The sequence below is a fragment of the Anopheles coustani genome, unplaced genomic scaffold, assembly GCF_943734705.1.
Source record: "Anopheles coustani unplaced genomic scaffold, idAnoCousDA_361_x.2 scaffold_39_ctg1, whole genome shotgun sequence".
Classification (NCBI taxonomy): Eukaryota; Metazoa; Arthropoda; class Insecta; order Diptera; family Culicidae; genus Anopheles; species Anopheles coustani.
Window position 1 is genome coordinate 401,045 of NW_026525420.1, and position 6,783 is coordinate 407,827.

The following is a 6,783-nucleotide window of genomic DNA, read 5'->3' on the forward strand; positions in this document are numbered from 1 at the left end:
CGGGGTACTCTCGACATTGGGGTCAGATTTAACGTAGGACGAAAGACAAAAAAGTTATGAGCGTTCAAAGATGGGCATTTTTTGACGTTTTTTCATAGCAAAATTGCAGGTTTCAATTATTTTCTTCCAAACGAAGTACTTAAATAAGTAAGCTGTGTATATACTTACATGTAGACCAGAAATATATATAGCAACAAGCTCAAAAATCACTCCCAAGTACTTGGAAACACCGAAAATGTACTTTGGAGGTGCTTGAAAATCATTCCCCAGTGCTTGGAAAGACCGAAAATGTGCTTTGGAGATGCTTGAAAATCATTCCCAAGTACTTGGAAACACCGAAGATGCTCGTTGGATGCCTTCAAAAAGACCAAAATAGCTAGGCGAAATGCTTAGAGGAATGCCTAGCTCGATAGCTAAATTCGGACCAAAACTACGAAAATGCTCTTTTCTGAAAAAACCTCCAACTTTAAACGTGAATAGCTCGAAAACTAGAAGAGATAAAAGGACGCCGTAGGTACCAAAAGAAAGGAAATTTAACGGGGTACTCTCGACATGGGGGTCAGATTTAACGTAGGACGAAAGACAAAAAAGTTATGAGCGTTCAAAGATGGGCATTTTTTGACGTTTTCTCATAGCAAAATTGCAGGTTTCAATAATTTTCTTCCAAACGAAGTACTTAAATAAGTAAGCTGTGTATATACTTACATGTAGACCAGAAATATATATAGCAACAAGCTCAAAAATCACTCCCAAGTACTTGGAAACACCGAAAATGTACTTTGGAGGTGCTTGAAAATCATTCCCCAGTGCTTGGAAAGACCGAAAATGTGCTTTGGAGATGCTTGAAAATCATTCCCAAGTACTTGGAAACACCGAAGATGCTCGTTGGATGCCTTCAAAAAGACCAAAATAGCTAGGCGAAGTGCTTAGAGAAATGCCTAGCTCGATAGCTAAATTCGGACCAAAACTACGAAAATGCTCTTTTCTGAAAAAACCTCCAACTTTAAACGTGAATAGCTCGAAAACTAGAAGAGATAAAAGGACGCCGTAGGTACCAAAAGAAAGGAAATTTAACGGGGTACTCTCGACATGGGGGTCAGATTTAACGTAGGACGAAAGACAAAAAAGTTATGAGCGTTCAAAGATGGGCATTTTTTGACGTTTTTTCATAGCAAAATTGCAGGTTTCAATTATTTTCGTCCAAACGAAGTACTTAAATAAGTAAGCTGTGTATATACTTACATGTAGACCAGAAATATATATAGCAACAAGCTCAAAAATCACTCCCAAGTACTTGGAAACTCCGAAAATGTACTTTGGAGGTGCTTGAAAATCATTCCCCAGTGCTTGGAAAGACCGAAAATGTGCTTTGGAGATGCTTGAAAATCATTCCCAAGTACTTGGAAACACCGAAGATGCTCGTTGGATGCCTTCAAAAAGACCAAAATAGCTAGGCGAAGTGCTTAGAGAAATGCCTAGCTCGATAGCTAAATTCGGACCAAAACTACGAAAATGCTCTTTTCTGAAAAAACCTCCAACTTTAAACGTGAATAGCTCGAAAACTAGAAGAGATAAAAGGACGCCGTAGGTACCAAAAGAAAGGAAATTTAACGGGGTACTCTCAACATGGGGGTCAGATTTAACGTAGGACGAAAGACAAAAAAGTTATGAGCGTTCAAAGATGGGCATTTTTTGACGTTTTTTCATAGCAAAATTGCAGGTTTCAATTATTTTCGTCCAAACGAAGTACTTAAATAAGTAAGCTGTGTATATACTTACATGTAGACCAGAAATATATATAGCAACAAGCTCAAAAATCACTCCCAAGTACTTGGAAACACCGAAAATGTACTTTGGAGGTGCTTGAAAATCATTCCCCAGTGCTTGGAAAGACCGAAAATGTGCTTTGGAGATGCTTGAAAATCATTCCCAAGTACTTGGAAACACCGAAGATGCTCGTTGGATGCCTTCAAAAAGACCAAAATAGCTAGGCGAAATGCTTAGAGGAATGCCTAGCTCGATAGCTAAATTCGGACCAAAACTACGAAAATGCTCTTTTCTGAAAAAACCTCCAACTTTAAACGTGAATAGCTCGAAAACTAGAAGAGATAAAAGGACGCCGTAGGTACCAAAAGAAAGGAAATTTAACGGGGTACTCTCGACATGGGGGTCAGATTTAACGTAGGACGAAAGACAAAAAAGTTATGAGCGTTCAAAGATGGGCATTTTTTGACGTTTTTTCATAGCAAAATTGCAGGTTTCAATTATTTTCGTCCAAACGAAGTACTTAAATAAGTAAGCTGTGTATATACTTACATGTAGACCAGAAATATATACAGCAACAAGCTCAAAAATCACTCCCAAGTACTTGGAAACACCGAAAATGTACTTTGGAGGTGCTTGAAAATCATTCCCCAGTGCTTGGAAAGACCGAAAATGTGCTTTGGAGATGCTTGAAAATCATTCCCAAGTACTTGGAAACACCGAAGATGCTCGTTGGATGCCTTCAAAAAGACCAAAATAGCTAGGCGAAGTGCTTAGAGAAATGCCTAGCTCGATAGCTAAATTCGGACCAAAACTACGAAAATGCTCTTTTCTGAAAAAACCTCCAACTTTAAACGTGAATAGCTCGAAAACTAGAAGAGATAAAAGGACGCCGTAGGTACCAAAAGAAAGGAAATTTAACGGGGTACTCTCGACATGGGGGTCAGATTTAACGTAGGACGAAAGACAAAAAAGTTATGAGCGTTCAAAGATGGGCATTTTTTGACGTTTTTTCATAGCAAAATTGCAGGTTTCAATTATTTTCTTCCAAACGAAGTACTTAAATAAGTAAGCTGTGTATATACTTACATGTAGACCAGAAATATATATAGCAACAAGCTCAAAAATCACTCCAAAGTACTTGGAAACTCCGAAAATGTACTTTGGAGGTGCTTGAAAATCATTCCCCAGTGCTTGGAAAGACCGAAAATGTGCTTTGGAGATGCTTGAAAATCATTCCCAAGTACTTGGAAACACCGAAAATGCTTGTTGGATGCCTTCAAAAAGACCAAAATAGCTAGGCGAAGTGCTTAGAGAAATGCCTAGCTCGATAGCTAAATTCGGACCAAAACTACGAAAATGCTCTTTTCTGAAAAAACCTCCAACTTTAAACGTGAATAGCTCGAAAACTAGAAGAGATAAAAGGACGCCGTAGGTACCAAAAGAAAGGAAATTTAACGGGGTACTCTCGACATGGGGGTCAGATTTAACGTAGGACGAAAGACAAAAAAGTTATGAGCGTTCAAAGATGGGCATTTTTTGACGTTTTTTCATAGCAAAATTGCAGGTTTCAATTATTTTCGTCCAAACGAAGTACTTAAATAAGTAAGCTGTGTATATACTTACATGTAGACCAGAAATATATATAGCAACAAGCTCAAAAATCACTCCCAAGTACTTGGAAACTCCGAAAATGTACTTTGGAGGTGCTTGAAAATCATTCCCCAGTGCTTGGAAAGACCGAAAATGTGCTTTGGAGATGCTTGAAAATCATTCCCAAGTACTTGGAAACACCGAAGATGCTCGTTGGATGCCTTCAAAAAGACCAAAATAGCTAGGCGAAGTGCTTAGAGAAATGCCTAGCTCGATAGCTAAATTCGGACCAAAACTACGAAAATGCTCTTTTCTGAAAAAACCTCCAACTTTAAACGTGAATAGCTCGAAAACTAGAAGAGATAAAAGGACGCCGTAGGTACCAAAAGAAAGGAAATTTAACGGGGTACTCTCGACATGGGGGTCAGATTTAACGTAGGACGAAAGACAAAAAAGTTATGAGCGTTCAAAGATGGGCATTTTTTGACGTTTTTTCATAGCAAAATTGCAGGTTTCAATTATTTTCGTCCAAACGAAGTACTTAAATAAGTAAGCTGTGTATATACTTACATGTAGACCAGAAATATATATAGCAACAAGCTCAAAAATCACTCCCAAGTACTTGGAAACACCGAAAATGTACTTTGGAGGTGCTTGAAAATCATTCCCCAGTGCTTGGAAAGACCGAAAATGTGCTTTGGAGATGCTTGAAAATCATTCCCAAGTACTTGGAAACACCGAAGATGCTCGTTGGATGCCTTCAGAAAGACCAAAATAGCTAGGCGAAGTGCTTAGAGAAATGCCTAGCTCGATAGCTAAATTCGGACCAAAACTACGAAAATGCTCTTTTCTGAAAAAACCTCCAACTTTAAACGTGAATAGCTCGAAAACTAGAAGAGATAAAAGGACGCCGTAGGTACCAAAAGAAAGGAAATTTAACGGGGTACTCTCGACATGGGGGTCAGATTTAACGTAGGACGAAAGACAAAAAAGTTATGAGCGTTCAAAGATGGGCATTTTTTGACGTTTTTTCATAGCAAAATTGCAGGTTTCAATTATTTTCGTCCAAACGAAGTACTTAAATAAGTAAGCTGTGTATATACTTACATGTAGACCAGAAATATATATAGCAACAAGCTCAAAAATCACTCCCAAGTACTTGGAAACTCCGAAAATGTACTTTGGAGGTGCTTGAAAATCATTCCCCAGTGCTTGGAAAGACCGAAAATGTGCTTTGGAGATGCTTGAAAATCATTCCCAAGTACTTGGAAACACCGAAGATGCTCGTTGGATGCCTTCAAAAAGACCAAAATAGCTAGGCGAAGTGCTTAGAGAAATGCCTAGCTCGATAGCTAAATTCGGACCAAAACTACGAAAATGCTCTTTTCTGAAAAAACCTCCAACTTTAAACGTGAATAGCTCGAAAACTAGAAGAGATAAAAGGACGCCGTAGGTACCAAAAGAAAGGAAATTTAACGGGGTACTCTCAACATGGGGGTCAGATTTAACGTAGGACGAAAGACAAAAAAGTTATGAGCGTTCAAAGATGGGCATTTTTTGACGTTTTTTCATAGCAAAATTGCAGGTTTCAATTATTTTCGTCCAAACGAAGTACTTAAATAAGTAAGCTGTGTATATACTTACATGTAGACCAGAAATATATATAGCAACAAGCTCAAAAATCACTCCCAAGTACTTGGAAACACCGAAAATGTACTTTGGAGGTGCTTGAAAATCATTCCCCAGTGCTTGGAAAGACCGAAAATGTGCTTTGGAGATGCTTGAAAATCATTCCCAAGTACTTGGAAACACCGAAGATGCTCGTTGGATGCCTTCAAAAAGACCAAAATAGCTAGGCGAAATGCTTAGAGGAATGCCTAGCTCGATAGCTAAATTCGGACCAAAACTACGAAAATGCTCTTTTCTGAAAAAACCTCCAACTTTAAACGTGAATAGCTCGAAAACTAGAAGAGATAAAAGGACGCCGTAGGTACCAAAAGAAAGGAAATTTAACGGGGTACTCTCGACATGGGGGTCAGATTTAACGTAGGACGAAAGACAAAAAAGTTATGAGCGTTCAAAGATGGGCATTTTTTGACGTTTTTTCATAGCAAAATTGCAGGTTTCAATTATTTTCGTCCAAACGAAGTACTTAAATAAGTAAGCTGTGTATATACTTACATGTAGACCAGAAATATATACAGCAACAAGCTCAAAAATCACTCCCAAGTACTTGGAAACACCGAAAATGTACTTTGGAGGTGCTTGAAAATCATTCCCCAGTGCTTGGAAAGACCGAAAATGTGCTTTGGAGATGCTTGAAAATCATTCCCAAGTACTTGGAAACACCGAAGATGCTCGTTGGATGCCTTCAAAAAGACCAAAATAGCTAGGCGAAGTGCTTAGAGAAATGCCTAGCTCGATAGCTAAATTCGGACCAAAACTACGAAAATGCTCTTTTCTGAAAAAACCTCCAACTTTAAACGTGAATAGCTCGAAAACTAGAAGAGATAAAAGGACGCCGTAGGTACCAAAAGAAAGGAAATTTAACGGGGTACTCTCGACATGGGGGTCAGATTTAACGTAGGACGAAAGACAAAAAAGTTATGAGCGTTCAAAGATGGGCATTTTTTGACGTTTTTTCATAGCAAAATTGCAGGTTTCAATTATTTTCTTCCAAACGAAGTACTTAAATAAGTAAGCTGTGTATATACTTACATGTAGACCAGAAATATATATAGCAACAAGCTCAAAAATCACTCCAAAGTACTTGGAAACTCCGAAAATGTACTTTGGAGGTGCTTGAAAATCATTCCCCAGTGCTTGGAAAGACCGAAAATGTGCTTTGGAGATGCTTGAAAATCATTCCCAAGTACTTGGAAACACCGAAAATGCTTGTTGGATGCCTTCAAAAAGACCAAAATAGCTAGGCGAAGTGCTTAGAGAAATGCCTAGCTCGATAGCTAAATTCGGACCAAAACTACGAAAATGCTCTTTTCTGAAAAAACCTCCAACTTTAAACGTGAATAGCTCGAAAACTAGAAGAGATAAAAGGACGCCGTAGGTACCAAAAGAAAGGAAATTTAACGGGGTACTCTCGACATGGGGGTCAGATTTAACGTAGGACGAAAGACAAAAAAGTTATGAGCGTTCAAAGATGGGCATTTTTTGACGTTTTTTCATAGCAAAATTGCAGGTTTCAATTATTTTCGTCCAAACGAAGTACTTAAATAAGTAAGCTGTGTATATACTTACATGTAGACCAGAAATATATATAGCAACAAGCTCAAAAATCACTCCCAAGTACTTGGAAACTCCGAAAATGTACTTTGGAGGTGCTTGAAAATCATTCCCCAGTGCTTGGAAAGACCGAAAATGTGCTTTGGAGATGCTTGAAAATCATTCCCAAGTACTTGGAAACACCGA